This window comes from Amblyomma americanum, chromosome 8 (assembly GCF_052857255.1).
Source record: "Amblyomma americanum isolate KBUSLIRL-KWMA chromosome 8, ASM5285725v1, whole genome shotgun sequence".
NCBI classification, from domain to species: Eukaryota; Metazoa; Arthropoda; class Arachnida; order Ixodida; family Ixodidae; genus Amblyomma; species Amblyomma americanum.
In genome coordinates, this window is record NC_135504.1 from 113,990,819 (window position 1) to 114,004,595 (window position 13,777).

The 13,777-nt window shown below is 47.8% G+C and overlaps 1 long non-coding RNA gene across 1 annotated transcript; it reads right to left on the reverse strand.

The window, feature by feature from the left end:
• Positions 1-4,114: 4,114 nt before the first annotated feature.
• On the reverse strand, positions 4,115-13,148 carry LOC144102053 (uncharacterized). Its single transcript, XR_013308157.1, has 5 exons — positions 12,942-13,148; positions 11,180-11,331; positions 6,376-6,490; positions 5,468-5,815; positions 4,115-4,325 (listed from the first exon to the last, which is right to left on the reverse strand). It is a non-coding gene; the product is annotated as an uncharacterized LOC144102053 (long non-coding RNA).
• Between the last annotated feature and the right edge of the window lie 629 nt (positions 13,149-13,777).

Genomic DNA, 13,777 nt, shown 5'->3' on the forward strand with positions numbered 1-13,777 from the left:
GCTGCCTGTCAGACAAAAGCTGTTTGCACATCACGAGTCAGTGGCATCTCTTTTAATTCAATGAATGGAATGAGTCCAGTACTTGCCCATTGCAAACTTAAACCAGCCCCGTAAACTGAAAAGTAGTACTGAAAGGACTTTATGAATAAAAAGAAGAGTTTATTTCCTCAATATAATGGTACTGAAAAGAGATCTGTATAGTTTGTGTAGTTTGTAACCTGGTCGCCTACAGCACGAGGTGCTGGCCTGGTGTGCTCTTAAATTTAACGTTCACTCCGAACTTTTTCATCATAGCTTGCTTCGCACGTCGTAGCCTTTTGATGCCCACATTACAAAGGTAGCGACAAAAAATCAGTACCTCCACACTAAGCTTTCCATCGTGCCCGCTTTTAAAAGATGTTTCGAAATTTTTGACAGCGCCGCGAAATTATTGAAGCAAGAACGTTCACGCTAAAGAGCAATTACTCCACTGGTTCCAGCGGAGTGAAAGGCCAAGTCGAAGGCAATGAAATCCCTCGGAGACCAAACAGTAATTATTTTTTGTCCGTCAAATGCCTCATTTTAGAAAGGAATTGTTGGACTCAGTGTTCAAGCCACACACTCGAACCGGCTTTTTTTTTTTTGGAGAGCTTACTCGCAGTGATGCCAATGATTTTGACTGGGAACCATTGGGTAACCATTAGGCACCCGTCTCGGCTGCGGGAGGTGGTTGATTCGAAACCCACCGCCGGACCCCCACCGGTTAAAATGGGTACAAGCGGCCCCCGGCCTGGCGCCCGGCTTCTTTTAGGGGTGTTCACTTGGGAGAAGCTCCGTAAACCCCGCTGCGGCCTTCGCGGGTTGAGTTCTCGCCCAGCAGCGAACGTGGTTAGAAGGTGACATTAAATGACAATAAATATAGCATTGAAGTGGCACATATTGACGACTACAGGGTGTGGAACAAATATGTTGCGAACTGACATAACTTGGCTGTAAGGGTTAAACAGGAAGCGATACGAAGCTTATCTCAGCCGCAAGCCCAACCTAGGAAGGTCCACCTCGACCACACTTAGGAGGCCTGGATTTTTGATAAGCTGTGTGCTAACAGAGACTTTCACACAAAAAAAAGGGTAGAGAGGACATAATAGCACGTCTATTAATGCCTGTGAACGCCAAATTTATAGCGCACAGCCTATCAAAAATGAGTATGTACAACTAGCCCATCAGAAAACCTTACTAAAGACATAGATTTGGCCACTGTGCGGACTGTATAACTCTTTGAGGGAGTGGTAGACTCGCTTCAAACTTCTGCCAAGGAGCCGGGCCTCTTGCATTACCTTTATCCCACCTCTTCCAATCCTTCTGCCTTCATGCCTAGAAGCAACCACTTTACATAGGCGTAGCTTCACTCGCTCACTTTTTATTTAAAGTGAACTGTTTTATTCTTATATCTATAATATATACTCTGTATAGTGCTGGCTGCATTCGGAATTTTTCAGTTCCTCTTGCCTGTTCAGGAGATAAGGTGCGACAGCGTTAAAGATTGTCAGACGCATTTGTAAATTACTTACTGTATTAAGTAGGGGTGGTTGTCCAAAGTATTTGTCTAATGACGCTAATGAATCAGTGTTCGATGTGTATTTGTTCAACAGTTAAAAAGCTGCCGGAGGGGTCTGACAGGCTACCTAGTTATATTATGTCACACTAAGCAGGCACACAAAACAATGGAACGTACCTATTCACCCATTCACCCGTGTCGCCTCAAGAATAAAGTTGAACCGTGGCAGGTCACCTTTTTGGGAAAAGGAAGATTTTTGGGAAAAGGAAACGGCGCAGTATCTGTCTCTTATATTGTTGGACACCTGAACCGCACCACAAGGGAAGGGATACAGGAGGGAGTGAAAGAAGAAAGGAAGAGAGAGGTGCCGTAGTAGAGGGCTCCGGAATAATTTCGAACAGCCTGGGATCTTTAACGCGCACTGACATCGCACAGCACATGGGCGCCTTAGCGTTTTGCCTCCATAAAAAAGCATCCGCTGCGGTCGGGTTCGAACCCGGGAACTCCGGATCAGTAGTCGAGCGCTCTGACCACTGTGGCGGAAGGTCGCGACGGAGTCGGCAGCGGCCACCCGCGCCGTGCATGACGTCACTCGTGCTCCGACTTACACAGGCTCACGCGAAGCGCTGTGTTGACTAACGCAGTGAAGCTTTTCGCTTCAAAATTTGACCTGTCGCAAGTCGCATTTCTCGCCAACTTACTTCTAAGTCAACACGGAGGCTGTTTACCAAGTTCAGGACAGGGAAGACGACATCTAAAGCCATGAAAAGGATCACAACGAAGGCATCCATCCACATCCAAGGCGCCGAATGGTGCCTGCGGAAACCAACATTACAAATTTGTAATATGAGTACACGCATTTGAGGTGATATTTTACGCTGATGGTAGCCTGAAGATAATAAGCGATGGGTTGCGACCTAGCTAACACCCATGTCAAGGATTATTCTACCATTTTAAATCTGTACATTGTTGGAAGATAGCATATCGACTATTTCTTATCTGACATGTGCCTGGTTCATGTCCTCATGGTCTCCGATTGCTCCACGTGGTTAACTGCTGCACTGGCTGTGACTCACCTGTGAAAACATCTCACAGAAAGCTTATCTCCAGTAAGTGGAATATCAATGGCGTCTGTAACTGCCGCGCGTGTATAAATTGTGTAGAAAACAGGTATAACGCAGCTGAAAATTTATGACGCATTGCATCTGTCAGTTAAATTGGTCCTGAATTACGAAATGTCTTTCAGCAGATCATCGATTCGATATATCAGACCTGCGCATAGCACTTAAAGTTCTATTTATTTTCAGAGATAACTTTTGCAAGCTTCATTATAAAGTAACTAGATGACAACCGAATCTCTTTGCTTTAACTCTTTCCTTCAACACACTTCGCTTACCTAGCTAGGGCTTGAGCTTGGATTGGTGCAGGTGCTGCCATCATCCCACAGCCATCTGCATTAGGAAAGTGCTCTTGCTGGGAAGGCCGCGGTGCCTACCAGTGCTTGCGAATGGTCTGAAAAAAGACGTCGCGCCCTCATTGTGACACCGGTGCCAAGTTGAGCCGAAAAAAATAAACGGAGCCGGCACGAAACAAAACTAATAATGCGAGCTTGTTCGACATTCTTGGGAAAAAATTTTCAGTATTGATAAACTGGGTGTAGTGGTATGAAACTTTATATGTAATGATAAGTTCTTCTGATATGTAGTTAAATCTTTCTTTTATAGTGTTTCCATCGCTCGAATAAGGCGGTGAAGACTGCCGTAGAATACCAATGGAGATCGCTGTTGGCAATAGGAAAATGGTTAACAGCAAAAAAAAAACCTGCAAGCCATTCAATACTCTTATAAAAACAAAAGGGGAATGATTTTGACGATAGTAGTAACGTTATATAAAAAGCTGGAATGCTGCCATTACATGGTATGTAGAGATATTTGTAATTTTTAAATTTTGTATTATCTGAAAAAAAATTGACTTCATAGTCTGTCCTGGATAGAAATGCTTTTGTCGAGAATCAGGGTACACTTAGCGACCTCTGCGAGAGCCACGGGTGGAAGCATTCGCGAATGTGCCCGATCAATGAAACCCAAAATAAGCACTTCCAAGTTCTGAGAAACAAAATACACGCATGCCTGAATGTTTATTTTCTAACCGTAATAATGTGCCCTGTGAATATAACATCATACTGATGGGTACCGTTACAATATATTTTACGCTGGCTGGGTCGCTTTTATTTTGCCTGCAATCAGCACATTGGGAAATCCTGTGGCAAAAGGAACTGATAAAGCTCCGATTTCCCCAATCTTTGCGGAGTGTTTACGTTGCGGTTTGTTGCACTCTGGGCTGTGTCGACTTCCCGGGGATCACAAATGCTCCGAGTAGCGTTGGTAGAACGCATTAGTCGATGTCCACTCCACCCAGACTACGGGCGTGCTGTAGCGAACTCCAGGTAGGCCAGTAACACAACTGCTTTCGCACAATGCATGCCAATATATGCACAACCTCATCATGGTTTAATGCAAGTGCCGGAGGAACTGTGCATTGGCTTAGTGAGTAATTGACACGCATGCGTACCTTTGGTGCCGAGCCAGACGAGAATCTTGCACTCGAATCTCGGTCGCCGCCACCACGTGGGGCCTGCATGGCAGCCAGTGTCATGAAGCCGTAACCTGCTGCCAGACCACGCACGTGATGGGTGACTCCGACTGCCCGTCGCACGGAGTCATCACTGACGGGATCCATCTGCTCCGCTTTGATGCAGGGACATGCTTTTCATATTTGGCGCAGCCGTCTGGAGAAAGATCGTTGGATGTTCATGCCTTCGAGCATAATGAATTATTCTTGAAACACCACTGCGCTCTGGTGTTTTACTAACAAATGCTGTAAAAAAGCTGCCTGCGAGACAAAAGCTGTTTTGCACATCATGCGTCAGTGGCATCTGCCTTCAATTAAATGTATGGAATGAGCCCGGTGCTTCCCAATTGCTGACGTAAGCCAGCCGTGCAAAGAGAATAGTGGTACTTAAAAGAATTTATTTAAAAAAGGAGAGTTTTTTTTCACTAATAATAATGGCACCGAAAACATCTCTTAGCATTCTGTGAAGTTTGTTAACCCGGTCCCCTACAACATCAGGTGTTGGCTTCACGTGCTCTTAAATTTAACATTCACTATGAATTTTTTCTTCCCTGCGTGCTTCGCACGTCGTAGCCTTTTAATGCCTGCATTACAAAGGAAGTGATGAAAAATTCAGTACCTCTGCACTTTCAAAGGATAATTTGATATTTTTGATAGCACTGCCGAATTGGAAATGTGAGAGTGTTCACATGAAGCAGCAATTATGCAACTAGTTGGAGCTGAGTCAAAGACGAAGTCGAAGGGAGTGAACCATCTAGAAGCCCAAAGATCGTAACTAATGCCTCATTTCAGAAAAGAATTGTTGGACTCAGGCTTGAAGCCGCACATTGGTGACAATTTGTAATTTTAGGACTGCTTTGTCCCCAGTGATGCCTTTTGCCTTTTGACCCTCTGCCCCAAATTTAAGCCACCTCTTCCCGCCTGTCTGCCTATGGGCCACCACTTCATGGAAGCATGGTTTCAATCACTCACTTCTTATTTACAGTAAAAAAATTTATTCTTCTATCTATAGCATATGGTCTGTATAGTGCTGGGTATCTTCGGAGTTTTTCGTTCTTCTTGCCTGTTCAGGAGATAAGGTGCGACAGTGTTCATAACTGCCAGACGCGTTTGTAGATTACTTAGTGAATTAAGTAGGGGCGCTTGTCCAAAGTCCGCGTCTAACGACGGTAGCGAATCAGTTTGAATGTAAGTTTGTTCAACAATTACTAAAGCGGCCGGAGGTGCCATGCACACTACGTAGTTATATTATGTCACATTAAGCAGGCACCCTGTACAGAAATCCGCACGAATACTCACCCGTGTTGCCACAAGAAGGAGGTCGCCTCTCACGCCAGCTTGCTTCAGGGTCGACACGGAGGGTAGTGCTTGGCAAGCTCAGGACAGGGAAGACGACATATTGCTACGGGAGTACGGTTCCGCCCAATGGAAAGCACACCAAGCCGGAGAGAACCCAAGGAACTCCGCCGGTGGCCCTGAATCTTTTTCATCTGCGCGCGCTCGCTCCTCCACGCGCTCCCCGCGACTCTTCTTCCGGGCAGGGGACTTGGTCGGCGTACGCCATGGCCTGGGCGTTTATTCAAGTATACAGCCCTGGAGTAGATCACAATGAAGACATCCATCCACTTCCAAGGCACCAAATGCTGCCTGCGGAATCCAAGATTACAAATTTGTAATATGGGTACACTTGTGGTGACACTGTACGCTAATTGTAGCCTAAAGAAATTAAGCGACAGGATGCAATGTTACACACATGTCGCGGATGGTTCTAGCATTAAATTCTCTACAGAGTAGGATGATAGAAAAACGACTAGTTATTATCTGGCAAGGGCGTCTGTCATCTCCTCATGGCCTCCTCTGGTTGCTCCACGTTGTTGTCTAAAGCACTGGCTGAGAGTCACCTCTGAAAAACACGTCATTGAGTGCTTACCTAAAGTGAGTGGAATTTGAACATTCTGTGACTGCCGAACGTGTATAAATTGTGCAGAAAACCGAAGTAGTGCAAAGCTGAAAATTTATGAGGCATGGTGTCTGTTGCTTAAAGATGTCCCAAAGTGCGGAATGTCTTGCAGCACATCGACACATCGATAAAATAAACCGACTCATCAGATTTAATGTTCAATTTCTTTTCAGAGATAACTTTTCCAAACTTTTTCTAAAGCAAGTAGACGATACAAAAGCTGTTTGATTCAAAACAGATTACTCACCCGTTTAAGGCTTGAGCTTCTATTGGTGCAGGTGCAGCCATCAACCCGCAGTTATTTTCAGGAGGAGGTGCTCTTGGCCGAAAAGCTGCGGTGCCGACTGGTGCTCGCTTTTGGGCTGAAACAGAAAAAATGTCGGGCTGTCATCTCGACACTGGCGCCAAGGTTGAGTTGAAAGAAAACCGGCACGAAACCTATAGTAAAAGTGCGAGCATGTTCAAAATTCTTGGTGAAACTTTTTGAATATTCTAAAACTGCAATCTAGAGGTGCAGAAGTTTGTAAGTAATCGTCCATTTTACTGATATGCAGCAAAATGTTTCTTTCGTATTGTTCCAATCTCTTGCAAAACTAATGGGGAACAGCTTTTGACAGCAAAAGCGTTAATAGCAAAAAAATGTCAAGCCTGCCGACGAGAGATCTGCAGATATGTTGATTCTTACAGTGAAATCTTTCAATATATGAAAAAAAAAACTGCGCTCATAAACACTTTCCTGTTCAAAAATGCTTTTGTGCAGAATTGTTGGGCATGAAGAGCTTAGTGCTAAGGCAAAAGAGGCAGCTCCTCACTAGAAGGCATGCACTTTGGGCCATCGCAGCATGCTTGTTTGTGACGGAACAGTCCAGAACAATGGAAGAAAACGCAAGCATTGACTGACAACTCTTATTCGAAGAAGCCTTGTTTCTTTTAAAATAGAATGAGTTGTAAATCAGTGCTCGTGTTTTGTCGCTTTGTTCTGCGATGTTCCGTGACAAATGAGTAACCAACATGGCCAAGCTGGTGTTCTGGCCGAGTGCTTGTGGTCGTTTGAATTTTGGGCTTCAGACCACTCTAAACTTGGGACATGATGTCGGCAACGCATAGCAAGACCTCTTATCCACCGATCTTCCGGAGTTTACGGAAGTCCCATCTGTGCTTAGGAACTCGGCGGGCGTTGAACGACGAATTTTCGTACGTCACAAGCGTACGCCGATAAGCTAGCACAGTTTTCTCTGTCTTCTAGAATTTCAAAGGGAGGGTGCCGGCATTGTCGTCCTGCCTATGGCCAATAAAGCACTGGGGCAGAAACCCTGTTGGCATTCGTTCCGGAGTGCCGGGTTTCACATTACAGAGGTGCATGTGGATTAAGCACCCGCGCTTCGTTAAGGGACTTTGCGGTCGCACAGGATACGTACTAGGTTTTTGAATTTCGCATACATTGAATTTTTTTTTGGAAAGGAAACGGCGGAGTAATTGGAGTTCGAAATGGCTGAGACCATGCCGTAAGAGAAGGAGGGAAGAACAGAGTGAAAGAAGAAACAGGTGCCCTACTGGAGGGCTCCGGACTAATCTCGACCAACTGGGGATCTTTTGAAATGTGGCTGTCTGCTCTTTAAGGAGTTTTGATCGCGCTGTTCAAAAGCGTTCCCAATTGACGGGCGAAACACGTATAGTCTAACGCGATTTTCAGGTTATCACATTCGTTTCCCCAGAAACGGACCAGGAATTCTTTCTTTGCATGACGGTAATTTAGTCGGTAACAAACAGATTAAGGGAATCCTTCGGCTAGTTAAGCCCACGTATTCATTCCAGCGTTCGTGCGAAACCCTGTTAAAGGAGGTTAATCCCAGGAGGCTAAGCCTGAGGCGATCACCTTCAAATTGCATTAGCTTGTACGTCTTTACGGCCGGCAGATGATCTGCAGTCAATCACCAATGGCGGCACATTCTGCTGCTGAGCCGCAAACGCCGAGACAAGCCGCAATGGCGACCCGAACATCAGCCGTGTTAACTTTAGCATACATGCTGTACCAGGCTTTCGTGCAACAACTAGTTGTAAGAGTGATTATCTAGATCTGCTGCAGGGCCGGCTTGATGAAGCAAATCGGCCTCCTAGTTACCTGTCCAGTCATACTGGCAGTCGAGGCTCTGCTTGGTTTCAGGATAGAAGATGCTTAGTAAATGGCTTCTTTTCTCGGTGGACACCTTAGTCACGCCGAGAAAAAAAAAGGTAGGGCGCCATAGCTTTAATGGGCCCCTTCAGTGTCTCTCTCTTATTTCACCCTCTCCTTTATCCCTTCTCTTACGGCGCGGTCCGGATGTCCTCCGATATATGCAAGACTGACTGCGCCATTTTCTTTCCTCAAAAACCAATTTCGTTTCAGTGGCTTTCCGGATGTCCTCCGATATATGCGAGACTGACTGCGCCATTTTCTTTCCTCAAAAACCAATTTCGTTTCAGTGGCTTGCGGGCCCCTTTAGGTATCACTTTACAAACGCGAACACTTCTTTTCGACAAAAGTTCCACAGACGAAGACTTCGCACTGCTCGCTCACCATCTTTTGGGGGAGCGGCGCATAGTAGATTGAAGGGTATTTTGATTGCTGTGGCATGCTCCGCCAATATGGCGCGCCCACATGCACTTTGCTACTGGCCTTATTTCCACTTCCTCAATTAGAACTCCTATAACTATACGCTCGCTCATTAGAGTACAGTGTTATTTCTACTTATAACCACACTCATTAGAACAGAGTTTAAATATACCACTTTAAGTGAAAGACCACATGACACATTCAAATCTTCGCTTGTACCGCAGACGTGCAAGCGTGCCTGCATGGCGCAGGGGTAGTGTGTCTTGAAACTCAAGGGGTCAATGTTTGAATTCCGACAAATTCTAGGAATTTTTTAGAAAGTGGAAATCATTGGCTTTATAAAGTTTATCACGAGCGCCGTCGACCGCCGCTTCTCCAGATGTGGTCATGTGATTATGCCCGTGACTGCGTTCCCTTAAAGAGGCGGCGTCACTCTCGCATACAGTTTTGGCGTCTGTAACGTTGAGTGCGTTTCGGATACTGGATAGGAAGCGCGCCCACCCTGCCAACATGGTAGGTGGCAGCTTAATGGTTGATCGCCGGAGGATTTTATCCAACGCTGCGGCCTACTGGTGCAGTGCCGCGTGTCTGCCACATTTTCAGCGCTAACGAATGCAGCCCACATATCTCTCTCACCACCGCCACGTACCTCAAAGCGTGATTGAGTCGCCCACTGACCCAGGGAGCCAGTTATGCGCCTTCCTTTCCTAGAAGTCGTCGGAGTGTAGATTGTTGTCACCGCCAACACCAATGAACACAATGAACGCTGAAGCCTACAGCTTCAAAGCCGGGTTTGTCACAACGTAGTCAGTGCCAACGCATGCAGCGCACATCTGTCACTGCCGCCACGTAGCTTAAAGCGCGCCTGAGTGTCTACTGTACCAGGGGCTCACTTATGCGCCTTTCCTTTGCTTTTGAAGCGCCGCTCTTGGTTGGTTTCGGCACAGCTCGAGAGCGGGTGAAAGTTGTTGACGCTCAAATCCACAGAGTTGGCGAAACTCAGGGAACAAGGCGTAGTAAAGATTTCGCTTTAAAAGGCGCAGTAAATGTCTCACATATCGGTTGATACCTAACTGAGCTAAGGGAAGGAGGAGGGAGTAAGAAAGAGACGCTGGTGTGCCGTAGTGGAGGGCTCCGCAATAATTTTGATAACATGGTGATATCTGACGTGCACACACATGGCAGACCACTAGGGCACCTGAGCGTTTCGCCTTTACTCAAATCTAGAACGTCTAGATTGGAAATGAGCTTGATTGGGAATCACTTCCTTGGTTTTGATCAAAGGCACACTGATGACTCACTCTTTGGAGGGAGAATTGATCCACGCAGTGAGAAAATGAAAAATTGATTATGGGGTTTGTAGTCCCAGTGCGACTCAGTCTATCTTTAATGTCACTTTAATGTAGGTGGGGAGTGGAGGGACGCCGCAGTGAAGGGGACCGGAAATATCGACCACCTGGGGTTCTTTAATGTGCGCGGATATCGCGCAGTACACGGGTCTTTAGAATTTCGCCTCCAACGAAATTCGACCACCGCGGGAACCCGTGTTTTTCGGGTCAGCAGCCGAGGGCCATAACAACTGAGCCACCGCGGCGGCTAAAAAATGCAAAAGCAGCCCACGTAACATTGCGCATTACGGCTGTATCGTAGATCCTAAGTCACTTATAACGTAAACATTACTGCTTTCGCTAGAAAACGCGTCCTGCATTTCGGTTGCGACCGGTACGTGGCCAGACTGCTGGTTCGACTGGCAGCATGCCTCGCTGTCACGATGCAGAAGTGCTGGTCTAAGAGGGACGCTGCCTGGTGGTGCAGCGTCAAAAGAAGAGGGTGGTCCTCTGTGGCCAGTCACAATACCTCGATGATCCCTAGAACTCAATAAAAAGCCTAATCTCGCACGCCGGCTACGTACGCGCAGCTTGAAGTGCCGTAACGAAAAAGAAGCGACCGGTGCAACGTCCGCGACAACACCGAACGCTCAAATGCGAGACGACATCAGATGCAGTACCTCGCATAGAACGCCGAATGAGGCCACGATTGCACGGTCACGTGTGCTGGCTCTGCTTCGTGTCTGCCTCATCCCCAATCCACCTCATCCTAGTGGGATATCGAGGACATGCTAGGGTCAGTCATGGAAGCACTCTTCTCTGCACCACGGGGTCAGCGCAAGATCATAGAAAAGGCTGGATAATTCTGTACTGTCCTCTGACTACGAACGCCACGACTGCAGCTGTGTTATTGACCGAAAACAAGAAGGCCAGCTTCCTTTCCGACGCGCGACTACGTGGTGTAGGAGGTAGCACAGAACGCCGGTAGGGACGCCGGATCGAAAAACCCAGAGCCGTGTTCAAGATGTACCAATAGCGATTATGGGAACGTAAGAAAACCGGCGCAATTGTCCTTCGCCTAATTACTGGCGTAGTAAGAGAATTAAATGCGACATAAATAGAGGACGAACCTGGTGTGAAGCGCCGCTCTCAGCCCGATGGGTTGAGCCACGGCCAAACATCGAAGTCGATGAAGACGGACGACCTGCCTGGCGCGTTGTGGTCGGAGCCTATGGTCCGCAGGTAAAAGGTAGTTGGTTGAGAGAGAAGATTCTCAGGTCCGCTGCGAAGCAGGATTTTCCCTGGTTAAACATCAGCATCGGTAGGGTGAAAACTACCACAGAGCACAGCGCGGCGCTGCCGCAAGCTACCGTTCGCCTCCACATCTCTTAGAACACTGCTTGTACACGTCAGCATCGAAAGGTTTTGTCCGGCTCGTCTCGAGCCACGCGCTCACGCCAAGCCACCTATGCTCTCATTGGCTCAAGGCGCATTGGACACGTGAGCAGCCTTCCCTCTCTCATTGACGCCCACTGACTATCGACGCCAAGCTGCACGTTCCCCCTGAAGGGGAAACTCAAAATGGCGGTCCTTCTCTTACGGCGACTTTTATATTTTCTTCTTGCAAGTAGCGTACTTTGCCGCCCTCCTCCTATCCTTTCTATCTATCGCTCGCCTATTTTGTTTTCCTTCCGCTCTCTTTTCCCTGTCCTTTTAGTTACGCTAGCCTGAGCTAAGGAAACATCTTACTCGTGGCGTCGTAAATGTGTCAGCGGAGATGCGCCTTTTCCTTCCTCCAAAAACCAAATTAATTTTTTTGTTTAACGTCCCAATCCGACTCAGACTATGAGGCCGACGTAGTGAAGGGCTCCGGAAATTTCGACCACCTGGGGTTCTTTAACCTGCGCCGATATCGCGCATTGCACGGGGCTCTAGAATTTCGCCTCGATTGAAACTCGACCACCGCGGCTGCGATCGAACCCGCGTCTTTCGGGTCAGCAGCCGTGGGTCATAATGAGCCACCACGGCGGCTAAAAAATGCAAACGCAGCCCGCGTAAGGTTATGCGATATGGCTGCGTTGTAGCTCTTAGGTGGCTTATAACGAAAACATTATAGCTTTCGCAGGAAAACACGTCGTATATTTCGGTTGCGGCCGGTACGGGGCAAGATTGCTGATTAGACTGGCGGCTTGCCTCGCTGTCACGGTGCAGGAGAAGTGCTGGTCTGGAATACGGACGCTGGCTGGTAGTGCAGCCTCAAAATAACAGGGTGGTCCTCTGTGGCCAGCTTTAAATGCTCGATCATCCCTGAGCCTCAATATTTATCCGGAAGCTCGCAAGCCGGCCACGAACGCCCAGCTGGAAGTGCCGAACCAGGAGACTGGTGCAACGTCCGCGACACAATCGAACGCTCAAATGCGAGACGCCATCACGTGCATACCCTCGCATCGAACGCCGAATGAGCCCACGCTTGCACGGTCACGTTCGTTAGCTCCGATTCATGTCTGCCTCATCCCGAATGCACGTCATCCTAGTGGGATATTGGGAACAGGCTAGGCTCAGTCATGGGAGCTCTTTTTTCTGCATCACGGGCTTGGCGCAAGATAATAAAGAAGGCTGGATCATTCTGTACTGTCCTCTGACTACGAACGCCATGACCGCAGCTGTGTTATTGACCGAAAACAAGAAGGCCAGCTGCCTTTTCGACGCGCGACTACGTTGTGTAGGAGGTAGCACAGAACGCCGGCAGGGACGCCGGACCGAAAAACCCAGAGCGGAATCCAAGCTGTACCAATAGCTATTATGGGGCCGTAAGGGAATCGGCGCAGTTGCCCTTCGCTTAATTACTGGCGTACTAAGCGAGAATTAAATGCAACAAGAAAGAGGTCGAACCTGGTGTGAAGCGCCGCTCTCGGCCCGATGGGTTGAGCCACGGGCAAACCTCGAAGTGCGTTGTAGTCGGAGCCTATGGTCCGCAGGTGAAAGGTAGTTAAGAGAGGAGATTCCCAGGTCCGGTGCGAAGCAGGATTTTCCCTGGTAAAACATCAGCGTCGGTATGGTGAAAACGTCCTACCACCAGAGCACAGCGCGACGCGGCCGCCAGCTACCGCTCGCCTCCAGATCTCTACGAGCACTGCTCGTACACGTCAGCATCGAAAGGTTTTGTCCTGCTCGTCTCGAGGCACGCGCTCAAGCCAAGCCACCTATGCTCTCGGTGGCTCAAGGCGCAATGGACACGTGAGCAGCCTTCCCTCTCTTGATGACGCCCATTGACTATCGATGCCAGGGGTGTGCACTTTCCCTCTGGAGGCGAATCTCAAATGCACCCCTTCCCTTACGGCAGGTTATTTTGTCATATTTTAACTTTAAACATGTGTATTTTGACGCCCTCCTGCTATTATTTCTGTCTCTGACTCGCCTGTTTCTTTTCCCTTCGCTCTCTTTTCCCTGTAATTTTACTTACGCTAGCCTCAGCTATGTAAACATCATCTCACTCGCGGTGCTATAAAGGTGTCCGCCGAGTTTTGAGACAGATACTGCGCCGTTTCCTTTCCCCCAAAACGAATTCTTATTTTTTTGTTTAACGTCCTAAAGCGACTGAGGCTATGAGGACTCGGCCGTAGGGAAGGGCTCCGGAAATTTCGAACACCGGAGGTTCTTTAACGTGCACGGATATAGCACAGTAGATCGGCCTCTTGACTTTAATTCGCCTTCTTCAAAATTGAACC